This window comes from Furipterus horrens, unplaced genomic scaffold, assembly GCF_987537825.1.
Source record: "Furipterus horrens unplaced genomic scaffold, mFurHor1.1.pri manual_scaffold_1, whole genome shotgun sequence".
Classification (NCBI taxonomy): Eukaryota; Metazoa; Chordata; class Mammalia; order Chiroptera; family Furipteridae; genus Furipterus; species Furipterus horrens.
The window spans coordinates 149,732,587-149,758,952 of NW_028327171.1; the positions used below are offsets into that span (position 1 = coordinate 149,732,587).

Below are 26,366 nucleotides of genomic sequence, written 5' to 3' on the forward strand. Positions count from 1 at the left end.
GTTTAAGCTATGTTCTTAGGGTAGGGTGATGAGTTTCCATTTCATCAGAATGGCTGCTCTTAATGGGTGGCTACTGTAAGCCCTGCAACTATGTCTCGTCAGCACTAGACATGTTGCTAATCAGCATTCTGAGTGTTGGAAATTAGTTTTCATTAGTGAAGTTATAATTTAATCAGCATGATGGATTTAACTATTAGTCTCTCATTAGTGGAATTAGTGGTATTTAGTATTATGTTACTTGGCTAAAATATTTTTTAGAGACAATGGCCAATCTTGTATGAAGAAGGTATAAGAAAACTGCCAGGCATTAATTATAGCTTTGCACGTGGTACCTGAGGCTCTTCCATAAGCAACCTAATAGGAGTCCTGCTCTTATGGCCTTTAACTGATTGAATTAGGCCCATTTGGATCAACTGGGATAATGTCCTTTGTTTAAAGTCAACTAATTATAGACTTCAATCACATTTACAAAATACAGCAACACCTAGACTGGTGACTGATTGAAAGACTGCAGACATACCTCAGTCAAGTGTTTTTTTTTTCCGAAATGATTTTTTTTTTTAATTTTAAATTTTTGGTACATTTGTTTATTTTAAAAAGTATAGGAAATAAAGTGGTACCTTGAAAGTTTCTACAAATAAATCATTTCATGTGGAGATTTTCAGATCCACACAAACCAGTCCTTTAACAGTAACCAAGATTTTGTCCTATGGACCTATGCTTTCCCCATCTTCTCTTCCTTGAGACTTGCCCCTCCCATGCAAGGTGACTGCAGCATTAGAGATGGGTCCTGTATGAGCCAGGTTCCTCACAGTTATGGCAGGTGGGCATGAAGGCAGCCCAGGCATTGACAGCCCCAATGTGGAGGCTTCAACAAATATGTCTGATTTGTTTCCAGTGACCCTAAAATGGTTTACATAAGTGGGGAAGAGCCATAAGTACATCCGGCTAGCTCCTTCCACTAGGCATATCTTTAGCACACCAGAGGTCTTGGGAAGACAGCAAGTTGGCCTGCAGTTTTGTACTCGCTGTTAAAAGAAAATGGCCATGTGAGATCCCTGTCATTAAAGGTGATATGTGTGATGACAGACGGCCATGCCAAAGATGGCCAGCCACACTCTGGGCTGAAGGCAGAGCACCAACCCAATGACCCTCAGAAGAGGCCAGGAAGCCAGGGTAACAGGGTAGGAGCCAGCCTTTCAGAAGGGAAAGGTGCCATAGTTGCACTGAGGGGATAATGAAAAACAAACAAACAAACAAACAAAACCAACTCTTCCTCTGGAAAAGGTTCAAGAAGACTTAAAATACATGCCATTAAGGAGATTGCAAAACTTCTTTTCATTAAAGCAGAGTAGCCCATGAACAACTCTAGCTGGTGCATTTTCAACGTGAATTTACTGAGCACAACGAAGTGGGTTTATTTTTCAGAGAAGGCTTTGCAACAAAAATATTAAACTTTGGACTGTGCTGATAAGCCATAACACAATCTGCCTCTCCTAGGCAAGAGCCGGGCCCATGAAGGCAACCAAATACATACAGGAGATGGGCAGGTAATTACAGTAAATGAGGGATGTAGGCTGTGTGTAAGAAAACGTCCTGAAGCACACACCAGCCTCAAGGCCTGTCTTCTCATTTGATAGGAGATATTGGTCCCAAATGTTTCATTTCATTGTGAGAAAAGCAACCCTGCAGCAGAACTGATGGAGAGCAACAGACACTGGGCCTCAGTGTGGGAGGTGATAGGGAGTGGTGGGGACTGTGGGGAAATGGTAGACCAGATGCCCCAGCTAAAGGTAGAGCTGTTTCTCAATGCAGCCACTCATTGCCAGGTGAGAATGTGAGCCCCAGCATGGCCAGATCTTCTGATCTTGATTACCACGTAAACATTTTATCATTTTAAATGTTAGTAATAAATTCTTCAAATAGATTCTGTCAGCTAAGCAAAACACACCTGTGAGCTAGATTATTTTGTAGTTTCCCCTGCAGTGGCAGGAAAGTATATCAGGCAGAATAATGGTCCCCCGAAGAGGCCCAAATCCAAATCCATGGCCTGTTGCAAGCCTGTACTGGGTGACTCATACTTCTCTCTCATTATGGCCTGGTTTACAACCCAACCTGAATTTAGAAAGATATGAGCAGAGATAATTGTATCCAGATCAGAATTAATCATTTTCAATACCTTCTCATCAGAATGAGTTCACTTGGAGATAGAAATTGGTGGTGTCCAGGAAAACCTCCTGCTGTTCCTTCCATATAGTTCCTCTTCTTTAGGATTTTTGGTTGGCACCCTACAGGAGTGTCTCAGTTCTCTGCTTTATGTCAAGTCTTTGGGATGGGTCAAAATTTGTCCTCAGTCTCCTTTGGCTCATGGGCATCCAACAAGGGAATTTCTGTGTTCCCATTGGTTTTGCTCCCCTTGTTGTGGTGGGAGAAGGTGTACAGTTCAATTTCAGACTCAGAACTGAAGCCAGGGGATGTTTCCTCTTGGGCCAATGTTGTAATCGGGGCTCTGGTGTATGTGGGGAGTGGAGAGGGAGGGCGGTCCCCCACGGGGCCCTGGAAAGGTCGGTAGGTGTCTACCTCAGGCTAGAAGAAGGACCCACTGGAATCTTGCAGCAGATGCCCATATACCATGGTGTCTTTGATGCCTGCATATATGAGGGAGTCAATGTCCTTTTGTACTTTCTGAATCTTTTCTTGGCTGCATTGGCATCTGGGTATTGATGTTATCATTGTAGATACCTATGACCAGGACCTCGTTTATCTTCTTCTTCTTTTTTTTTTTTTTTCATAAAGCAAATGATGAGTCTGAGCACAAATTGCAGCAAGGCGTGCCTCACACCCTGGTGATGAAGACAACAGTTAGATCTATAGTTCTCAGGGTAAGCAACACCTGGAAGATCAAGTCCAGCTGCTTGCCACTCATGGGTCTGCAGTTGGAGATGTTGGTGCAGAAGCTGTGTTGGTGGGAACTTGGCCCAGGGAACACCTCCTCCAAGCTGATGATCTCCTCAGCTTTGGATGACTGCTCCTGGATGATCATGAAGGCATGCCCTGTCTAGTAGAAAAGGCTGGTCCACTCCTTTATGAAGGTCAGGCAGGCCACCTGGTTGCTGGGCACACTGATGTTCCAGAACACCAAGGCAAGGGACAGCAGGCCCCATTCCCACTTAGGGGTCTTAGGTAGACCTTGCTTTTCATATCTGGGGGCACTGTGAAAACCCCCTTCCTCTTTGAAGTAGGATATGAAGGACATAGCCAAACCCTGCTTTGGAGACCACCTGTTGGAAGTTGGGGGCAAAGGTGCACCAAGATGCTCTGCTTCATTTGGAGCTGCTCAGTGGAGCCTCCAGAGAAGAAGGAGCTGAAGTAGAAGTCCAGGCCAGGACCAGTGCTGGCCACCAGGTAGATGAAGCTGGTGTTGCAGATATGCTCCTCCGTGTGCTGCTGCAGCTTCTGGGCCAACACCTGTACCAGGATGAGCCTGTTCTTAAACACCAGCAGCTTCCAGGAGAAGTCATGGAGCTGCACAGGCAGCTGGAGGATGTTCCTTGGCATCTGGAGGGACTAGGACCCCCTGAGGTAGTACTGATGGTCCATGAAGCTTATGGTTTTCTCAGCATTCATCCACAGGCATGTTAGTCATCACAGAGGAAGGAGCTCTTGTGTTTTTGTATCCCAGCCAGGCTGACACATCAAAAAGATCATCACACCCCTTCATGATTTGGTAAGTAGCCAAGGCAGGCTTAATGACACTCATTCTTGTCCAGGCCCCTTGCATGGTCTAATTACAAAAGGTCACTCATTGTGCTTAGTATCAAGAAAATTTCTTTGTTCTCTTTCATCACGCTTTTGTTCACACTCATGAAAATAACAAATAATGAAAAAGAGGTTATGTTAAATAGCTTAAGTTTAGTGCTTTTTTTCTTATTGAAAACCTGTTTGGACTTTCTTTTTATCTTTTTCTTTTTAATATGTTTTATTGATTATACTATTACAGTTGTTCCAATTCCTCTTCACTCTGCTCCCCTCCACCTGGTGGCCCCCCTCCCTCCAGTTGTCCCCCTTTTAGTCCATGCCCATTGGTTGTGCATATAGTTCTTTTCAACCTCTTCCTGTCTACTCCATTCCCTCCTACTATGCTTCTTAATTCCTGTACCATCTCCCTCCCTTACCCCCTTACCCCTCCCTGCCGACCTCCCCCAAATATGTTCCCCATACCTATAATTCTTTTTCCACTCTCATTGCCTATTTAGTTTGCCTTTGTTTCGATTCCCTAGTTTCTGTTGTTGGTTCTTGTGATGCAGTTTTCATTTTAAAGTTCAAAGTTTTGATCCTCCTTTTTCTAAACCAGTCCCTTTAACATCTCATATGATAGTGGTTTGGATCTAATAAACTCTTTCAGTTTTACTTTGTCCTGGAAGCACTTTCTCTGCCCTTCTATTCTGAATGACACTTTCACTGGATAAAGTATTCATGGCTGTAGGTTTTTGATTTTCATTACTTTGAATACTTCTTGCCAGTCCCTTCTTGCCTGCAGGGTCTCCCTTGAGAAATCAGCTGATAGTCTAATTGGGACCCCTTTGTACATAATTCTCTTCTCCTCTCTTGCTGCTTTTAAGATTCTCTCTTTATCTTTAACTTTTGACAATTTGATTATAATGTGTCTTGGAGTCGTTCTCCCTGGGTCCATTTTTTCCTGGAACTCTCTGTGTTACCTGGACCTGTAAGTCTATTTCCTTCCCAAAGTTTGGGAAGTTCTGCTTTATTATATTTTCACTTAATTTTTCAATTTCTAGTTCTTCTTCTTCACCCTCTGGCAATTCTATAATTTGTATGTTCGATCTCTTATAGCTGTCCCAGAGGTTTCTGATCCTCTTCTCACTTTCCTTGCTTCCCGTTTTTTCTCTCTGCACTGGTGACTGTTCCTTCTTTGTGTTCTGGTTCATTGATTTGAACTCTGGATTTTATTTCCTCACCAGTTGCCTTGTATGTGTTTTTGTTCCTTTCAGTATGAGTGGTTTTCAATCCTTTCTCGTCTTTTTCTAAATCTTTTGTTAATTCTGTAAGCCACCTTATAACAATAGCTCTGAACTGAGCCTCTGACAGATTTCTTATTTGTTCATCTGTCAGATTCTTCATCTGTTGCCTGGTGAGCTGCGTCACCAGGATTTCTATAGTTGTCTGCCTCATTTTGACACATTTGTGTTTTGCTTTGCTTCTTGGGCCAGCTATAGGGGACGGAGCCTGTGTACTCATCACAACCCAGCAACCAGTGGTGATCCGTAACCTTTTTTGCCACTCTGAGGCACTTTGTCATCACTACCCAATGATCGGCAGCGATCTGCAGCCTTTTTCATGGTGCTGTGGCGCTTTGTGTGGGGGCAGGAGTCCAAGATGGATTCCTGCAGTTATTCTCTGCTGGGAGACCGGGATCCATCCTCCTGCCCTCTGGGCCTCACCGTCCGAGGCAATGCGGTGGCTGCTTTTCCCAGCATTGGGGTCTGGAGCCGCTGGGGCTCGACTGCAGCTGGGATTGCTCTCCCTGCTGCTGTCCCTGGTGCTACTGGAACAGCACTGCCCACTTTCACTCTTTTTACCTGCCTGATGAGCGCCGCTGATTTGTAACTTCGTATGTAGGGGTTCTGTGTAGTTTTATTTTCTGGAACTTCTAGTTATCTTTTGTTTTGAGGTAGTTGTATTCCTTTCTAGTTGTAGAGGGAGACCGAGCGTGTCAGTCTAAGCCTCCATCTTTCTGTTTGGACTTTCAATATGGGCTTTTCCAGCCCAAATCTCAGATAGATAGTCTTTTTTCTCCAAATTTACTTTGTTGGGCAGGTGCTGAAATTTTCTATATTTTATTCAGAACAGTGGTGGCATTCTAGAGAGAATGACAATGGGACAGGCATGGGATTTAGAGTCTCATGGAGTCCCATGGAGTTGCGTGGAGTCCAAGTTCCAAAACTTTTAAATTATTTATTTAGTTATTATTTTTCTATTAGAGTTGTCTCACTTTTTCCCCCATTGCTCCCCCCCAACCCAGCCCTCCCTTCTTCCACAGTCAATCCTGACCCCCTTTGTCCATATCCATGAGTCATTTACACTAGTTCCTTGACTAGATCCTTCTCCTACTTAGCCTCATTCTCTCCCTCTCCCCTACCCCCTGGTAACTTTAGTCTGCTCCTTGTTTAAATGCCTCTGGTTCAATTTTGCTAATTTGTTTGTGTTTTTCATTGGTCTTCTATATTAGGTGATATCATATGGTATTTGATTTTCATTGTTTGGCTTATTTTGCTAAGCATAATTCTCTCTCTAGTTCCATCCATATTGTTGCAAATGGTAGAAGTTCCTTCTTTCTTTCTGCTGCATAGTACTCCACTGTGTAAATGTACCACAGTTTTTTGATCCACTCATCTACAGATGGGCACTTAGGCCGTTTCTAGCACTTGACTATTGTAAACAGCGCTGCTGTGAACATAGAGGTGCACAAGTTCTTTTGAATTGGTGTTTTGAGGTACTTCAGGTATAATCCTAGCAATGGAATCACTGGTTCAAAAGGCAGTTTCATTTTTAGTTTCTTGAGGAAATTTCATACTTTTTTCCATAGTGGCTGTACCAGTCTGCGTTCCTACCACCAGTGCACTAGGGTTTCCTTTTCTCCTGATCCTCGCCAGCACTTGTTTGTTGATTTGTTGATGATGGCCATTCTGTCTGGTGTAAAGTGGTATCTCATTGTGATTTTAATTTGCATCTCTCTGATGGTTAGTGATGTTGCGCATTCTTTCATATGCATGTGGACCCTCTGTATGCCCCCTTTGGAGAAGTGTTTGTTCAAGTCCTTTGCCCATTTTTAAATTGGGTTGTCTGTCTTCTTTGTGTTGAGATATGTTAAGTTCTTTATATATTTTGGAGATCAATCCCTTATTTGAGGTATCATTGGCAAATATCTTTTCACATGTGGTTGGTTCCCTTTTCATCTTGCTGATGTTTTCTTTTGCTTAACAGAAATGCTTTAGTTTGATATAATCCTATTTGTTTATTTTTTCTTTTATTTCCCTTGCTTTAGGAGATATAGCAGCAATAATATTGCTAACTGAAATGTCTAAATTTTTCCTGCCTATGTTTTCCCCTAGGACCTTTATGGTGTCATGGCTTACATTTAAGTATTTGGTCCATCTTGAATTTATTCTGGTGTGTGGTGTTAGTTGGTGGTCTAGTTTCATTTTTTTTTTTTTTTTGCACGTCCCTGTCTAATTCTGCTAGCAGCATTTGTCGAAGAGGCTCTTTTCATTCTGTTTCATGTTCCTTTCCCCTTTGTCAAATATTAGTTGACCGTATAGACCTGGGTTTATTTCTGGGTTCTCTATTCTATTCCATTGATCTATATGTCTATTCTTATGCCAGTACCAGACTGTTTTGATTACAGTGGCTTTGTAGTATAGTTTGACAACAGGTATTGTGATTCCTCCTACCATATTCTTCTTCCTCAAGATTGCAAGTTCCAAAACTTTTTAAATGAACTGTGGAGCCATAGAATAATTACTTAAGCTATTTAATTCCTTGATTTGCTCATCTGTAACACAGAGGTACTGATAACACTTCCCTTCAAGAATTGTTATGAAGATCATACATAGTTTTGGGAAAGTGATTGGAATGTGGTAGACTCTTAATAGATTACTGTAATCATCATTTAACCGACAACTGCGTCACCTGCTATACAAAATGTGCTAATCAATACCCCTGTCATCCTCCCCCAAATCCAAACCAACAGAGCACTAACAGGAATGAAAACTTAGTGTTAATGCTGCCAATATTAAAAATGTCAAAGGGTAATGGGGGAATTGTAACAGAAAATTGTAATCCACCTCACCATTCTTTTGACATTGTTTCTGTACGTGCTAACTGTGACTAATATGTGGCTTGTAGATGAACAGCATCTTTATATAAGAATCCTAGGAGCTAACTTCAAAAGATACAGACTAAGACCTTCAGGCATCCCAGCTCTGGAAGATTTGCTGACATTCAGCTGTGGAACCAGGGTGATGTGAAGCCAGGATCATGTGAAGCCCGGATGACTAAACCAGGACAATGCACAGCAGACTCTCCCTTGCCTTATCAGAATGGACTATGCTTGTCTACATGTAAAGAACTTTTCAACCTTCTTCCTTGATCTCTTTGTTCTGTTCCACTCTCCCTTCTCATAAAAGCCTCTGCCTCCACTGAGAGGGGGAGGTAGGCTTTGAGACATGAGTCACAATCTTCCTAGGAGATGGGCTTTGTAGCATGAGTCCTCCATCTTCCATATGGCTGGCATCTTTACATCAGCATCTGCTTCTTGAGTATTGGCTTTTGTAGTGGTAGGCAGCCAGACCTGCATTTAGTCACAAAAGTTGAAATATTGATAAAGACCAAAAGATATTTATTATTTGTAGTTATAAAATTCTTCATGATATTGAATATTCTTTCCCCTTCTTTTGAGTTGAGGAATATATAAATTTATGACATTTTCTAGCCTTTATTATTGGCCTTAAAAATATCAGTCTTAAATATCTACAGCCTGGATTTTGCCATGGCAAGCTGCTTTTACCACCTGTTATAAGCTTGTTGTCTTTTATTTAGTCAATATAACCAGATTTCTGCTGATGTTACTTGTATATTATCTTAACATTAAAGTTTACAAGTGGGAGATAGTAAAATGAGTCAGGCCTTTCATAACTGGCAAAATATAATTTATATAATATAAATGCATAAGCATTTTTAATTTCTGATTTTTCTTAAATCTAATACGTTTTGTGCTTCAGGTCCTAAGAAATATCCACTTGAGTTCTTTGATTAGAAAAGAAAAACCAGCTTACAAGACAATATTACACTCTCTGCAACAGGTGATTATATATCTCAAAATATGATGACTTAAAAAGAAACATACAAAAAGATAAATTGAATGATTTCAGAAGTGTTACCATACTATTGGGTTTGGAGATGAATTTTCCAGACAGGGACATGAGATAAAGCTGTATATAAAAATTTGCCTTGCTGCCTCTTTCCTTCTCTGATTTTCGATCTCCCTAAACATTGTTATTATCACATAGTTCTCAGGGTAGTGGTATCAGACAATGTCCCAGGCCTTGCAACTTTCTTATCTACCCCCTGCCTCAAAGAGCAAAATGCATTCACTGCAAGACTCTTGCTACAGGTTCCTCTTCTCAGCCAAACTGAGCTATTCCTCCTTCTGTCCCTCCTCACCCCCTCTCTCTTTTTCTCTCCCTTCCTCTGTCTTTCCTTCCTTCCTTTCATTTTCAACAAATATTGATTTCCTTAGAGTCACATAGCCAGATACTATACTTAGTCCTAGGAGCATAGAAATGAAAAGGCGTGATTCTTGTCTTTAGCAATGCACAAAACAGTGGGTAAGTGGATGTGTAACAGTTTCTATAGTGAACATCTGTTTAAAGTGCAGAAAGCACTGAGTTCTCAGTAAATCAGTGTATCCTCAGGTTTATTTGAGCTAATTCTTGCACTAACTCAGTTGGGCCTGCTAAAACAAAGTAGCACAGACTGGGTAGCTTATACACACAGACATTTATTTCTCACAGTTCTGGAGGCTGGAAGTCTGACATCAGGGTGCCAGCACAGTTGAATTCTAGTGAGGGCCCTTTCAGGGCTGTAGACTGCCAGCTTCTTGACAGAGAGCAGAGAGGAAGCATGTTCTCTTAAAACACATATAAGGGTATTGATATCATTCATGAGGCCTCCACTCTCATGACCTCATCTAATCCTATTTACCCCCCAAAGACTCCACCTCCTAATATCATTACATTAGGGTGGGGAGCAGAGTTTCAACAAAAGAATTAGGAAGAGATATAAACATTCAGTTTATAATATAAGGATATAAGTTTGCAAGGCAAATAAGGTGAGGGAGGAGTATGTGTGTGTATTGGTTGGGGGGAGCGGCAGGGAGGAGGAGAATAAGGCCATTCAGGTAAAGAAAATTGTATGCACAAAAGCTCAAAGATCTGTATTAGAGAAGCTGCCAATAATTCAAACTTCCAAAATAATTCAGTAAAGGGATGAAGTGTAGGTTGCATGGTCTGGATAGAGAGGGACAAGATAAATCTCTAAGGATAGATTAGGGAAGATAAGCTTGTACTTTATCCTTTAGATGAGGGAGCTATTGAGAAATTTTAAAGTAATAGTGTGGAATTAATCATGTTTGCTGTGGAAACGCAGCTACAGGTAGTCAAGAATAGAGGTGAAAATGCCATTTTAGAGGTTTTGACAGTAAATCAGGTTTAGGATAAAAAAGAGAGGTATGTATTAACTAACAAATTTATTAATTTTTCAGCAAATGCTTATTGAGTATTTACAATGTGCCAGGCATGGGGGCTACAGAAAATGAATATGCATTAACCCTTCATTCACATTGCTTAGAGGCCAGTTGGGAATTAGACATGTAAAGGGACTCTTTTCATATTGTGTGTCATATTTTCTCCTCTGGGGATCTGATGTGTTGTATATGAAAGAATCTTTGGATCTGACTGTCCAAGATTCAATTCTGCCTCTGCAGCTTTCTACTTGAGAGACCTTGCACTTGTCCTCATCAGTAACATGGCAGCTTTTGGGAAGCTGAGAAAATGTATGCAAAGGAGTGAGAAGAGTGCTGGTCCATCTCTCAGCTCCCAGTGCAGAAATGAAGGGAGAAAGTGAAGGCAGGGCAGGAGCTGTGCAGCTATGGGATATGGGGCCTTCACATAGTATGTGCAAGATCTGCAACTTGTTAGGGAGGCTAATGCAAAAACAGTATTGCATTAAAAAAGATTCTGTCCTTTCTTCTTTATTTCTTTCTGGCTCTGGAAATAGTGGCAGTCTGGTTGGAAAGGTCAGGTACACCCAACAGAGAAGTTGATGTAATTTGTCTACCATGACATGGATTGTCCTGTTCTTGATTTTTCTGTTTCAAAAGTTGGTGACCCTTTGACTTTAGCTGTATCCATTCCTCTCTGCTGCATTCAGGTATGCTTGACACAGGGGCCAATGGATTATACTTCAATTCAGGTCAGAGAGTGAGTTCACAGAGACAGAAGTCTAGTATTAAAAAATGTAAAGTGGAAAAAAGAAAGCAGAAAAGACCAATGGTCAGAGGAAAGGAAATGGCAAGAGAATAATATTAATTTAGGGAGAGGGTTTTGGACTGGCCACTCTTTCTCAGCACTTTATATATTAAAAGCTCAGTAATTGATGATTGTTAAAATTTAGGGTTCTGAGGCAGTAGAATGGTCCTGGCATCAGCCGAATGAGAAACAACTGAGCACAAAATGGTCTGCAGGTGAATAGTGCCCATCTGACAGATGTCTCTGGTCTGGGGACAATTCATAATCGTTGACCTTCAAATATGGGTCTCACATTAAAGAAATCCTATATCAAACAATATCAGGCCTCCCACCTGAGAATGGATAAGATCTGAAAAATGGTTCTTTTTGGAGCTTGTAGTCCAGGAAGTCAAGAATGTCTCCTCCAGAGTTGCCTTGGCAACATCTCCCTCTTATGACACAAAGGAAGATAGAGGTCATGTTGGTGGGCTGTTTAAATGTTGCTCTGATCATGTCTTTTATTTCCATGGGGGAAAATAGAAAGAGGCAATAGGCAGGAAGAAAAAGGAAAAAGAACATAAAATAAAATGAAAGAGATAAAGGGATTCCTGTGAGTGATTTTCGAAATAGGTTTTGTTATTGCTTGATTTGTATTAATTTAATTGGATTTAAAGTCTAATAAGAGAATCCAACATGAAATTTCAGATACTTCAAGGTGTAATGAGTGTTCAAGTATAAGATGATGCAATGACCACTTTTGTATTGTGGAGAGGGACTTGAGACTAGATTGCAAGGAAGAGAGGAAGAAAGGAGGCTACAAGAGCCACCACTTAAGATTTAGACCAAGTGAAAGGACAGGTTTTCTTTAAATTAATCCAGCTTCTTTTGGTGATTTCTACTTACTTTTTAAACCTACACTTTAGAATTATATGAAACCTCTGTTAAGTTAGAGAATGGGCTGATATCAGTCAGGTCAGCCAGAAAAATAAAAACACAGAAAGTAGTTTAACAGAATTCAATAAAAAGAACTAGTTTTAAGGGTAAGGGATAAGCTAAAGAATAAAGGGGACATTATGTTCTTTATGTTTTACCCTTCCTCTCCCCCACCACACACATACAAAGGAGACAGAGAGGCAACCCAGAGGTTAGCAAAACTAGGAGTGGCATTCTGGTCACCCTACTCCTGGAGGGACAAAGAGAGAAGGTAGTGGTCCAGGACTCAGGCACAGTAACCATGGTAAGGGCAAACTGCAGAAGAGATGAGCTGCTGCTGAAAATACCATCCAAATTAGAAAGAGGGAGAAGGAGGAAGAGACAGAAATAGAGAAGAATGAGAAAGAATGGAGAGAGAGAGAGAGAGAGAGAGAGAGAGAGAGAGAGAGAGAGAGAGCAACTGACCCTGTTTTCTCCCCTTTCTATCCTCCAATCTTTTGTTTTCCAGTCTCTCATTAGTGTCTTCCACTGGCCAACCCTAACAGAAACTTGTCAAGGGAGGCTGGGATGAAACTCTAGTGATGCAGAGCAGAGGAAAGGTGATAGATGGATCTTAGTGATAACTAAGTTAATCAGCAAGGGAAGTGTGGGAATGTGAGAGAAGGCCAGCATTATGGACTAGTGAAAGCCTGTATTATAGAATACTTGAAAAGAAATGCTAATTTATAGTTTCATGATAGACATTTTGTTTAAGGGTTTTAAGATTGTCCTAAAGAGATCAGGACCATGGGTTTGAAGTCCAGAGATTCTGGGTGCTGCTTTCTGCAGTATGTAATACCATTCAAGATAGGGAAACTCTTTTTAGTATCAGAATGAGATTCACCAGGATAATAAATCTGGAGAATAAATTAGTTTATATATGAACAACTAATTGTACTGCTAAATTATTGCAAATAAATATGCACAATTCCATCTGGTTTTAAGAACTGATCGGAAGAGCGATTGCAATTGAGCTATAAGAAAAACTATTAGAAAGTTGATGCCAGATCTATGCTAAAATCCCAGAATATCAGGGTCACAAGGCCAGCTTTGAATCTAGAGCAACAGCTTTGGACAACCTGTATAATTACCATCCTTCCCAGCCTCTTCTTAAACTATTCTAGGTGTGATGTTCTTCTGAGGCAACTTATGCCATTTTCAGACTGCTCTAAGGGTGTCAAAGAAAATCAGATCTGGACATCATTTGAAGTGGTAGAGGCAAATTTTATTCAGGAACTATTGTGATGGGGGAGAGACCTCAGTACAGAAATGGGCTCCATTCCAAATACAACAAGGACAGGAGTAGGGCGAATGGAAAATTACTAAGAAGAAACATTAAAGGTAAAGGGAATTTTAGCTAAAACAACTTCCTAACATTCTTATTGAAGGCAAGATGTTACGATATTGAAGGAGATGCATCAGGAATTTGATCATATTTTAAGGGTGGGGAATTTTCACTGAACACCGAGCAGTATTCTTGCCAAAACTATGCCAGGCATAGAGCCTGAATTTGAGTCTAGTCAAAAAGACAGCTCAGAGGATCTGACCAAAGTTTAATCAAGGACAGAATCCTGTTATCTATTAATAAAAAAAAATTGTATGTGGAACAAAAATCTGCCTTCTTGAGTTGTTCTCCATTGGTCTGAGTTCTGTTATCTAAGATCATAAAGCATGAGATTAATCCCTTTCTCCATGACATTCTGTCATGTTAAAAGATAGAAGTCTGTGCTCTTGACCTAGTCCTTTTTCAGGCTAAACACCCTGGATTCTTCACAAACTTCTCCTGTTAGCATTCCATTGATCATTCTGATTGTTTTTTCTCCCATTCCTGTTAGTATCTTATACATGATACAAACCTAAAACGCAGTGATTCTGAGGCTTTATCACATTTCCTAATAATTTAGAGGCTCCATCCCTGATCCCTCAGGGTAATTTGTAACTCTTATTACTTCACCGAGCCTGGTTGTGTATTTGTTAGTCATCTCTATTAGATGGTGTGTTTGTGAAGAGCAGGAATCGTATCTTGATTATTTCTTTTATCTCACCTTCTATAATGCTTAGGATAATGTGTATATAAACATTAGCATAGCAGTATGTAGCATCTAGAAGGAACACAAAAATTACCCTGTTGAAGATTGTGATTCCATGCTCTACCCACGACCTTTATGCCCTTTTCCTCATGCTGTTCTTCCTTGCCTTGAACAATCTTTTCTTTTTATCTTTGTTAACCAAAATGAACTTTAGACTGTAATGAAGAATGAGAAGCGTCTATTTGATCAAAAAGGAACTGTAGCTTGGGAGACTTGTGTTCCACCCAGGCAAAAGGGAGGCCTTGTTTTACAGTGAAAGCTCCTGCCCAGGTTCTCAATTAGTCTTTTTTGTGTAAACGAGGTATTCAAATTATATAGTTCTTTTTTTAAAGTATATTTTATTGATTATGCTGTTACAGTTATCCCAATTACTTTCCCTTTGCTCCCCTCTGCCCAGTATCCCTCTTCTCTCCAGCAATCCCAAATTGTACTGTTGTACAGTTCTAACTAAACAGGGCAGGTCTCAGTCTGTTGGTAGAAAGACAAAACCAGAGTTTCTCTGCATTGGTTGACTCAGAGGGTATAAATAAACAGGTCATAGAGCTGGAAGAGAAGAATTAAGTCTGAGATGCCTCCCTGTATGCAGAATGTATGAGAAGCTGCTGTCAGTAAATGGCTACTAGGCGCCTGTTAAAAGTTTTAGCCCTCAGTTGGTCATGGAGAGTCAATTTCAGCAGGTAAATTATTGGGGTTCACATCAAATAAATCTTTTGTCTTGGGTTCTGCATATTTATGGAGAACTCCTTCTTCTTCAAGATTCAGCTCAAATATCACTTATCATCCCTAGCTGTCTTTGGCTTTCTCTATCCTAGAAATCTGACCTTCTAAGGCAGAATACATTTCTACCTCATTTGTATTTCAATGGCATATTATTCAAATTCTGTTATTTAGAAAACATGTTTGATTTTGGAGTCAGGCAGATTTATGTTTGAATCCAGTTCAATTACCACTTGTGGTCTGGTAAATTTACTTAAGTCTTTCTGGGCTCAGAATTTTGTTTTGTTTTGTTTTTTAATGTGAAATTTAGGATGATATTTATTTAATGGAGTCTTTGAAGGGTTAAATAAAATAGTAAATGTTGAGAACTTTTCCCAAAGCCTCACATATAGTGGACACTCAATTTTTTTCTATCTGTTATTATGGCATTTATATCTCTGTATTTTAGTTTTGGAAACATCTATCTACCTGCTTGATATTAATTGAATCTTACTTTTGTAATCCAAAATAAAGCACTAAAAATGTCTATTGAATTAAATTGTTTTGTTTTTATTATACAATTACTTCTATGATATTAAATACTTAATATCTGTACTAAACAATATGGTACCCACTAGCCACCTGTGGCTAGTTATATTTAAATTAATTAAATTAAATTAATTAAAATTAAATACAATTAGAATTCAGTTCTGACAGTACAGATTTAGAGCATTTCCATCACTGCAGAACGTTTGTTTGGACTGTGCTGCTCTAGACTGTACTAGTGCTGCTCCAAACTCCACACAGTATCACCAACGTGGTTGACTATTTCCTATATCGTTCTGGGTCCTATAGTTTTAGCAATCAAACTATAATTTTACTTTTGGGCAGCCAAATCATACAGTTAATTTTTAAAGAACTTATAATGATTTTTTAAGTATATTTTATTGATTATATTGTTACAAGAATTCCAATTTTTTCCTCTTTGCTCCCCAGCACCACCCCTCCCCCTGCAATCACCCCCCACCCCCAAGTCCATGCCCATGGGTTGTATATACAAGTTCTCTGGCTTCACCCTTTCCTATATTATTCTTTTTTTTCCTTTTAATAATTAATTAAATTTTTTAACAATAAAAAATAACACTTCCCCCCTCTCAGACTTAAGACCCTTTATAATCTTATAAAGGACAGTGGGCGAAGGTCTTGAGCTCCTCTAGCTGCTTCAAGCTGGACATGAAGACCTTATAATAATTTAAATTCTCAAGCATTTTATTTATTTATTTTTCCTCTAGGTGCTTTCACAGTATTTAGAAAGTATTGACTATTTTAAGGGCTGACAACTTTTCCTGGAGAGGACCAGATACTGAATATTTTAGGCTTTTTGGGCCATACAGTTTCTGTTGTAATTACTAAATATTGCTATTATAGTGTAAAAGCATCCACAGACACTATGTAACAGAATGGGGGGTGGGGAGGCTGTTTTATTTAAAAACCTGGTTGTGTGCAGTTTTCCAACCCCTAGTCTATGTTCACAGACTTGACTGCTTTCACACCCTCTCCTCTTTTTTTATTTTAGCTCAAAATAAGTCTATTTCTAAACACCATTTTCCCCCCAGATTGGAGAGAATCTAATTTCAGTTGGTTCTAACAGCCCATCATCTCATGAGATTTCATTGGAATGCTAAAGGTTTACACAGTCCCCAGAAAATAAAGAAAATATTATAAACTAACACAATATGCTTATTGTGTGCCAGGCATTGCTTAAAACTGTTACATCAATTAACTTATTTAAACCTCACAACAAAGTGTTTTACTGATGAGTAAACTGAGGTATGGAGAAGTTAAGTAACTTGCCAATGTCACACTGCTTCTAAGTGGCAGAGATGTGAATCAAACCTTGGCAGTCTCCCTTTATTAGTCCCCACACCATAAGCTTGCTTCTAGGCAGTGGTTATGTCCCGTCTGCCCAGTATCCCTCTTCTGTCCCTTTTCTGGCAGTCCAACCAATTACCAAGTTCTTGAAATGTCCAATTACTTTAGGAATCACTTTTAAATTCACCCACTTTCGCTCTTATAACTGCCACTTGACTGCTTGTCTGTCTTCCTGCAAGCATCTCTTAACTGGCCTTCCTTCCATCAGTCTAGTTCCCCTTCCAGAGACTAGTTCTCATAATGCAGCCTGAGTGGTTTTCCTAGGATATAAATTGAACTTTGTTATTTTCTTGCATGAAATCTTTAGTGGTTTCCTACTGCTCTTAGCATTAATTGTGAATTTCTTCAGTAGCCAACAAGATTCTTCATAACCCTATTCCCACATAACTCTCCAGAACATCACTGTGTGTTCTCCTCCACCTGTGCCCTAGTCACGTTGACCTGCTCACTCTAGCCTTTGAAGTCATTGCACCTGCTCTTTCTTCAACTTGGAACACATTTTCCACAGCTTCTGGCATTTTGGGTAACTCCTGTCCATTTCATAAGTTTCTTTGAGGATACAAACCAGTGCTTAGATATTGCTTCCTCTACAAAGCCTTCTGTGACTTCTGGAAAGCCTTCCCTAGTCCCGCAAACCAGGGCAAGTGCCTCCTGTCTCCTCTCACAGCACCCTGTACCTAGTCTTATTCACCATCTATTATACTTGGTTGCATTTGACATGGATTGCTTGTCTTTCCCATAGGCTAAGCTTTGTCAAGGCAAGGAAGATTGTTCTTTTGCATTTTTATAGTCTTAGTGCCTTGCACAGTGCCTAGTAGAAGCTCTCTACATATTTATTGATTAAAAAAATGATCAGGAAAAGAAAGTTAGGAATATGAGCTTTGGATAAAAAAAACCCTTCGGTTTAAATCCCACCTTTATTACTACTAGTCCTGTGACCATTGCCACTTACTAGCTCTATTACTTATGTTGACCTTTTGAAGCCTCAGTTTTCTCAGCCTCTGTAATATGGGAATAATAGTAAAGCCAAATTTACAGCATTGTTTTCAGATTTCAGTGAGATAAAGCATGAAAAGCAATTAACCCAGTGACTGGAACATGGTAAGTGTTCAATAAGTGCCACTATTAATAATACTGTCTTTTCTATCTATTCCTTTATTTTTGCATCGATTGTCATTTTATTGTTCATAGTTTTGATCTTCTTTTCTTAAATAAGTATCTTTAGCATTTCATATAATAATGGTTTGGTGATGATGAACTCCTTTAGTTTTTCTTGTCTGGGAAGCTCTTTATCTATCCTTCCATTCTAAATGATAGCTTTGCTGGCTAGAGCAATGTTGGCTGTAGGTCCCTGCTTTTCATGACTTTGAATATTTCTTTCCAGTCCCTTCTAGCCTGCAGTTTCTTTTGAGAAATCAGCTGACAGTCTTAGGGGGACTCCCTTGTAGGTAACTGACTGCTTTCTTTTGCTGCTTTTAAGATTCTCTATCTTTAACCTTTGGTATTTTAATTATGATATGTTTGGAGAGGGACCCTTTGTATCCATCTTGTTTAGAGCATTCTGTGCTTCCTGGACTTACATGTATATTTCCTTCATCAAATTATGGAAGTTTTCTTTCATTATTTTTTCAACTAGATTTCCAATTTCTTGCTCTTTCTCTTCTCTTTCTGGTACCCCTGTGATGCAAATGTTGGGACACTTGACGTCTCAAAGGTTGCTTATATTACCCTCATATTTTTTAGGTTCTTTTTTCTTCTTGTTTGATTGGTTATTTTTTTGCTTCCTTATGTTCCAAATCATTGATTTGATTCTTGACTTCATCCGCTCTACTGTTGTTCTCCTATAGGTTGTTCTTTATTTTAATTAGTGTATCCTTCACTTCTGACTGGATCTTTTTTATACTGTTGAGGCTCTCAGTAAATTCCTCGAGCATCCTTATAACCAGTGTTTTGAATTCTGCATCTGATAGATTACTTATTTTCATTTTGTTTTGTTTTGTTTTTCTGGAGTTTTGATCTGTTATTTCATGTGGGCCATGTTTCTTTGTCTCCTCATTTTGGCAGCCCCCCCGTGTTTGTTTCTGTGTATTAGGTAGAGCTGCTATGACTCCATGTCTTGATAGTGTGCCCTAATGTAGTAGGTATCCTGTAGGGTCCAGTGGCACAGCCTCCCCTATTACCCAAGCTGGGTACTTGAGGTGCACCTTCCTGCCAGCTGAGTATACCCTCCTCTTGTAGTTGAGCCTTGGTTGCTATTGGCATATCAATGGGAGGGATTTACTCAGACCAGTCAGCTTCAAGGATTGGCTGTGACCACTGACCACTAGCCTCCACCCTCCGTGGAGGATTAGCTGTGCAGGGGCAGAGTGGAGGTGCTCTGATGTGATCTGTAGCTGTCTATTGCGTGCACTGGTTCTGGAATTTCCCAGGTGGTGCAGGCCAAGGTGAGCCCCCACCTGGTTGCCCGGGGTCACTCTGCCTGAGCTATAGAGCAATCTGAGATGGCTGCCACATGTGCTGGGCTTGGAGATTCCCAGGTAAATCCAAGCTGTGAATCGAGGCTGGCTGCTAGTGCTGTGTCTGGGGCCATTTACCAAGAAGTAGGCTCTCTGAGGCCAGCTATTGCTTATTTGAAAGGAATTAGTAAGTTGTGAAGCTTGAGCCAAGACAAGCCATTCCTTTGGAAAAGCTTCTGTTAACAGCTGTGATATGGATGGGACAGAGCCTCAAGGGATCTCTAGGGTGCAGCAAACAGTGTTGGCCAGGTTGATGGAATTTCAGATATGGCATCCACCTGCTGGCTCTGTGGCTCTGCCCACCTTTCTGTCTGGGAGGAAGCTGTTTCTCAGCTCTCACCTTGTTGCCAGACACTTCAGGTCCTCCCTGTATGCCCCTGGTGCCTTTCAAGCTGCTACCCCAGTGTTGGATTCAGAGAGAGTGAGTCTGAGTAAGTTCATGTATGGGTTTTTTAAGAGAAACTTCTTGGGACCCCAGAAGTTTCTCCCACTGACTCAATCTCTGCTGGTTTTTGCAGCCAGAGGTTATGGAGACTTATCTTCCTGGCACTGGTACCCTGGGATGGGGAGCCTGGTGTTGAGCTGGGACTCTTCACTCCTAAAATATCCCTCCTGAATTTTTATCCACCACACATGTATGTGGGACCTGTCCATTCCATGTCTGCACCTCTCCTACCAGTTTGGGTGGATGTGGTTTCTTTAATTCTGTAGTTGTCAGACTTCTATTTAATTTGATTACTGCCAGTTCTGAGTGATGGTTGTTCTATAATATAGTTGTAATTTTGATGTGGTTGTGCAAGGAGGCAAGCCATGTTTACCTATGCTGCAATCTTGACCAGAATTCATTTATTTTTTATTGTATTTTTCCATTACCATTTATTTCCTCTATACCCTCTTCTACCTCACCCCCTACCCCAGAGTCACCACACTGTTATATGTCTAAAACATACATAGTTTAGAACCACATTGCCTGGATTCAAACCTTGGCTTTACTTTCTACAAGCCATGAGACCTTGGGCAAATAATTTAACCTCTCTGTCCTAGTTTCCACATGTTTAAACTGGAAAAGTAACATAATATGTCTTAAGGCAGTAATTTTCAAACTTTTTCATCACATGGAATACATAAATGAATTGCCAAAATTGTATTATTTTGCCAATCTGACAAAAAATAGGTATAATTTTGATTAATTCATACTGGACAGCTGTTGTTGAATTGGCTGTTGTCAATTTGTTATTTGACAGTCTAAGTGAGAAGAGTTAAGTGCCCTGACTAAATGGTACCTACAGCGTGCTTAAAACACTTTTGCAGCATACCAAGGTGGCACCACATAATGGTTAAAAATTGCTGCCTTAAAGGATAGTTGTGGGGGTTAAGTAAATTAATGTATGTGAAGTATTTAGAACCATGCCTGCAACAAAAATTCTCTTCTTGATCAAACTTCAGTTACTCTTCAGATCCCAGTGCTTGACTAAACTTGACCCTTGGGTTTTTGTCTTCATTCTTGTAGAAGCTAGTTTTAGTGAGAATCTTGTCAAGTCACTTTAACCAGAATACCTCACCCTTGATATCTGATTGTTCTTGTACCAGATCAAATTCCTCATCCCCCACCATCTCGCAGGTGATATCTGTTCACTCTGGCCTTCCCACAACAAGAATCTTGTTAGGTAACTCCATTCACTCTTCTCCTTGGCTATAAATCCCCATTTTTTCCTTTTCCTTGTTGTCTTTGGAATTGAGCTCAGCTCCATATTGAGATCTCTTTCCTCCTATTGAATAGTCATAAATAAAAATCTATTTTTACTGCCTTAATTACTGTCAGGCTCTAGTTTTTGATTGACAACTAGCACACAGTCAGGCTGTGGGAACAGTACCATTATTATTGCCTTGTAGAAAAAGAAACCTTTTCTTGCCTAAAAGGAAGAGCAAATTCTTAACCTCTTTTTGGAAGGGAAAGAAAGATAACAGGAGTTAATAGTATACATATTCCAGATTAAAGTAAAACACTGTCACACTTTTAGACATTGGGCCCATTTAGTACTTAGGAATAATCATAAAAATCCAGATGTTTTTTACAAAGCAGATTAAATATGGATTTGTAACTAAGCCTTCACTTTTTAAGGGATTTTCTGGTTTTACACAGGAAAAAAAAGCTGTTTTTAAAAGCTACGGTATCATGTCAGTAAAACTATTTATAAGTGAGTTCACTTGCTGTGGATTTGGTTTTAATGTTTTGTATAATCTAAGAAGATGCTGGTAGGTTGCTTTCAATATGTGATTTAAAAAATTTATAATAATAAATCATTCCTGAAATTCCACCATATCTATCTTGTCACTGCATGAAGAAACATACACAACTCAGTTCTAGTTCTTTATCTTAGCTCTCAGAGAAACAGAATTTCCATGTCACTTTTGGAAGTTTCCAAGAAATGTGTTTTGTTGTTGGTTTTTTTTTTTTTTTTTTTTTGGTTTCTTTTTTTTAGAGGCTAAGAGTGTGGCTTGGTGTGATTTAATAAACAAATGAACAGATAGCAGAAGGGAGTCATATAACACAGCCAGAATTCTGTAAGCAACAAAACAACTTTTCTGTAATTAGAAGCAGTGTGTTTTATAATGATAGTCATAGAATAAATAAACAGGAAGACCGAGAAACACTGAATCTTACAGGTGAGGATTAGTGGGGGAGCCAAGGAGGGAAAAATGTCCGAGAAGCTGGAGATGTGCCAGGCTCTGACATACTACCATAGAAAAAAAACAACAACAATCCCTAGGAGAAGGAATTGTTATTGAAATGAGGTTAACCTTGGGTAGACATGGTGACTCTATTTTTACCTCCTTACATTAATTGAAACCTATTTTTACTCTGAGAACATTTTCTTTCCAACTTTTTCTAATAGAAAGAGGTACTTGTTACATGACCATTCTGCATGAGTCTCTTCCACACCTGCCTATCTTGTGAGCAAAGGCACTGGTCGTCTGTGTTTTAGGCTATTTTTTCAAATATATTTGTAGAGTAAACAGCTTTGAGAGATAGAGATAGTGTCTCCCTTCATAGCAAAAGTTGGGCATGTTTATTGCCTGTCACAAAAGCTTTGTGTTCCTAAAGCTCATGGTTCCTCTCCTGTATTTTCAACTCACAGAGTGTGCAGGTATCATCCTTTTCATATTGCCTCTCACTCCAAATTGTCTCCCAAAATGGCACAAAGTGATAATACTCTGGTGACTTCTATTGCTATAAAACCAAATATGTATATAAAGCTATATATATAATGCTATAGAGGAGTTTTATGTCGTCTGCCAGCACCCAAGAACCTGTGGCAGGCAAGTGGCATGAAATCTTAGAACTCTTCGAAATTCTTGACAATGCTTTTCTCACATTCCATTCCCAAAGGGTTTTATACATTCCTTGCTTTCTATTAGCAATTTCTTAATGTAAAGTTACTTTATACCACTATTCTCTTATTCCTTTTCTTTTAAAAAATATAGTTTTTCTATTACAATTGTCCCACTTTTCCCCTCATTGCTACCCTCCACCCAGTCCACCCCTTTTTCCACAGTTGATCCCCATCTCATTGTCTGTGTTCATTGGTTATTTATACTAGTTCCTTTACTAAACCCTTCCTCTACTAAACCCCTTCCCTCCCTCCCGCCTCCCCCCTGAAAACTGTTTCTCTGCTCCTTGTTCAATTTTGTTCATTTGTTTGTGTTGTTCATAACTCTCCTGTATCAGGTGATATCATATGATATTTTTCTTTCATTGCCTGGCTTATTCCGCTAAGCATAATTCTCTCTAGTTCCATCCATGTCATTGCAAATGGCAGGAGTTCATTCTTTCTTTCTGCTGCATAGTATTTCATTGTGTAAATGTATCACAATATTTTAATCCACTCGACTACAGATGGGCACTTAGGCTGTTTCCAGCACTTGGCTATTGTAAACAGCGCTGCTATGAACATATGGGTGCATAGGTTCTTTCTGAATTGGGGTGTCAGGATTCTTCAGTTATAATCCTAGCAGTGGAATCATTGGTTTAAAAGGCAGTTCCATTTTTAGCATATTGAGGAAATTCCATACTGTTTTTTATTGTGGCTGCACCAGTCTGCATTCCTACCAACAGCGCAGTAGGGTTCCCATTTCTCCACATCCTCGCCAGCACTTGTTGTTTGTTGATTTGTTGATAATGGCCATTCTGTCTGGTGTAAAGTGGTATCTCATTGTGGTTTTTATTTGCATCTCTGTAATGCCTAGTGATGTTGAGCATTTTTTCATATGCCTATGGACCCTCTGTATATCCTCCTTGGAGAAGTGTTTGTTCAAGTCCTTTGCCCATTTTTTAATTGGGTTGTCTGTCTTTTTTGTGTTGAGATATGTTAAGTTCTTTATATATTTTGGAGATCAATCCCTTGTTTGAGGTATCATTGGCAAATATGTTTTCCTATATGGTCAGTTCCCTTTTCATCTTGCTGATGTTTTCTTTTGTTGAGCTGAAACTCTTTAGTTTGATGTAGTCCCATTTGTTTATTTTTTCCTTTATTTCCCTTGCCTTAGGAGATGTATCAGTGAAAATATTGCTACGTGGGATATCTGAAATTTTCCTGCCTATGTTTTCCTCTAGGATTTTTATGCTGTCACGTCTTACATTTAAGTCTTTGATCCATCTTGAGTTTATTCTGGTGTGCGGTGTAAGCTGGTGGTCTAGTTTCATTTTTTTGCACATCCCTGTACAGTTCTCCCAGCACCATTTGTTGAAGAGGCTCTTTTCACTCCATTTTATGTTTCTTCCCCCTTTGTCAAATATTAGGTGACCATATAGACTTGGGTTTATTTCTGGGCTCTCTATTCTGTTCCATTGATCTATATGTCTGTTCTTATGCCAGTACCAGGCTGTTTTGATTACAGTGGCTTTGTAGTATAGTTTGATGTCAGGTATTGTGATTCCTCCTACTGTATTCTTCTGTCTCAAGATTACTGTGGCTATTTGGGGTCTTTTTTGGTTCCATATAAGTTTTTGAAGTATTTGTTCTAGGTCTGTGAAATATGTTATTGGTATTTTAATAAGGATTGCATTGAATCTGTAAATTGCTTTGGGTAGTATGGACATTTTAATGATGTTGATTCTTCCCATCTATGAACATGGTATATGCTTCCATTTATTTGTATCTTCCTTAATTTCTTTCTTCAGGGTTATGTAGTTTTCCGAGTACAGGTCTCTTACCTCTTTGGTTAAATTTATTCCTAGGTACTTTATTTTTCTTGTTGCTATAGTAAATGAGATTTTTTTTTCTAGTTTCTATCTCTGATATTTTATTGTTGGTGTACAGAAATGCCTTCGATTTCTGAATATTGACTTTGTACCCTGCTATTTTGCCAAATTCATTTATTAGGTTGAGTCATTTTCTCATAGAGTCTATAGGGTTTTCTATGTACACTATCATGTCACCTGCAAATAATGACAGTTTTACTTCTTCTTTTCCAATTTGGATGCCTTTTATTTCTTTCTTTCTTTTTTTTTTTTTTTGTCTGATTGCTGTGGGTAGAACTTCCAATATTATGTTGAATAGGAGTGGAGGGAGTGGACATTCTTGTCTTGTTTCTGATCTCAGGGGGAATACTTTCAGTTTTTGACCATTGAGTATGATGTTGGCTTCTGGTTTCTCATATATTGCCATTATTATGTTAAGGTATGCTCCCTCTCTTTCCAATTTGCTGAGTGTTTTCATCATAAATGGGTGTTGTACTTTATCAAATGCCTTTCCAGAATCTATTGATATGATCGTGTGATATGATCACATTTTGTTTATGTGGTGTATTACATTTATTGATTTGCAAATATCAAACCATCCTTGCATCCCTGGGATGAATCCCACTTGGTCATGATGTGTGATCCTTTTAATGTGTTGCTGGGTCCAGTTTGCCAATATTTTCTTGAGGATTTTAGCATCTATGTTCATCAGCGATATTGGCCTGTGGTTTTCTTTCTTTGTTGTGTCATGACCTGGTTTTGGAATTAGGGTAATACTGGCTTCATATAAAGAGTTTCGGAGTTTTTCCTCTTCTTAGATTTTTTGGAATAGTTTGAAAAGGGTAGGTTTTAGTTCTTCCCTAAATGTTTTGTAAAATTCGCCCATGAAGCCATCCAGTCCAAGGCTTTTGTATTCTGGGAATTTTTTGATTACTGTTTCAATTTCTTTCTTTGTTATTGGTCTGTTCAGTCTTTCTGCTTCTTCTTGATTTAATTTTTGAAGACTATATGTTTCTAGAATTTGTCCTTTTTATCTAGGTTGTCAAGTTTCTTGCCATAGAGTTGTTTGTAGTAATTTCTTACAATTCTTTGTATTTCTGTAATATCCGGTTGTGATTTCTCCTCTTTCATTTCTGATGTTGTTTATTTGGGTCCCTTCTGTTTTTTTCTTGATGAGGTTGGCTAAAGGCTTGTAGATTTTGTTTATCTTTTCAAAGATCCAGCTCCTACTTTTTTTGATCTTTTGAATTGTTTAGTCTCTATGTCATTTAATTTTTCTCTGATATTGATAATTTCCTTCCTTCTACTCACTCTGGGCTTTGTTTGTGCTTGTTGTTCTAGTTCTCACAGCTTTAGGGTTAGATACTTTATTTGAGATTCTTCTATCCTTTTCAGGTAGGCCTGTATTGCTATGAACTTGCCTCTCACTACTGCTTTTGCTGTGTCCCATAGGTTTTGGGCTGTTGTGCGCTCATTATCATTTGTTTCCAAAAACTTCTTGATTTCTTCCTTGATGTCATTGTTAACCCATTCATTATTTAATAGCATGTTATTCATTCTCCATGAGTTTGTATGTCTTTTAATTTTTTCCTTGAGGTTGATTTCTAGTTGCAAGGCATTGTGGTCTGAGAAGATGCTTGATATAATTTCAATTTTCTTGAATTTTTTGATGCTTGTTTTGTGTCCTACCATGTGGTCTATCTTTGAAAATGTCCCATGTGCATTTGCAACAAATGTATATTCTGCTTCTTTGGAGTAAAAAGTTCTATACATATCAATTAAGTCCATTTGATCTAGAGTGTTGTTCAATGCCTCAATATCCTTGGTGTTT

The 26,366-nt window shown here is 39.2% G+C and overlaps 1 pseudogene; it reads right to left on the bottom strand.

Moving 5' to 3' along the window:
• Positions 1–2,337: 2,337 nt before the first annotated feature.
• Positions 2,338–5,360, bottom strand: LOC150022046 (CUB domain-containing protein 1 pseudogene; annotated as a pseudogene).
• Between the last annotated feature and the right edge of the window lie 21,006 nt (positions 5,361–26,366).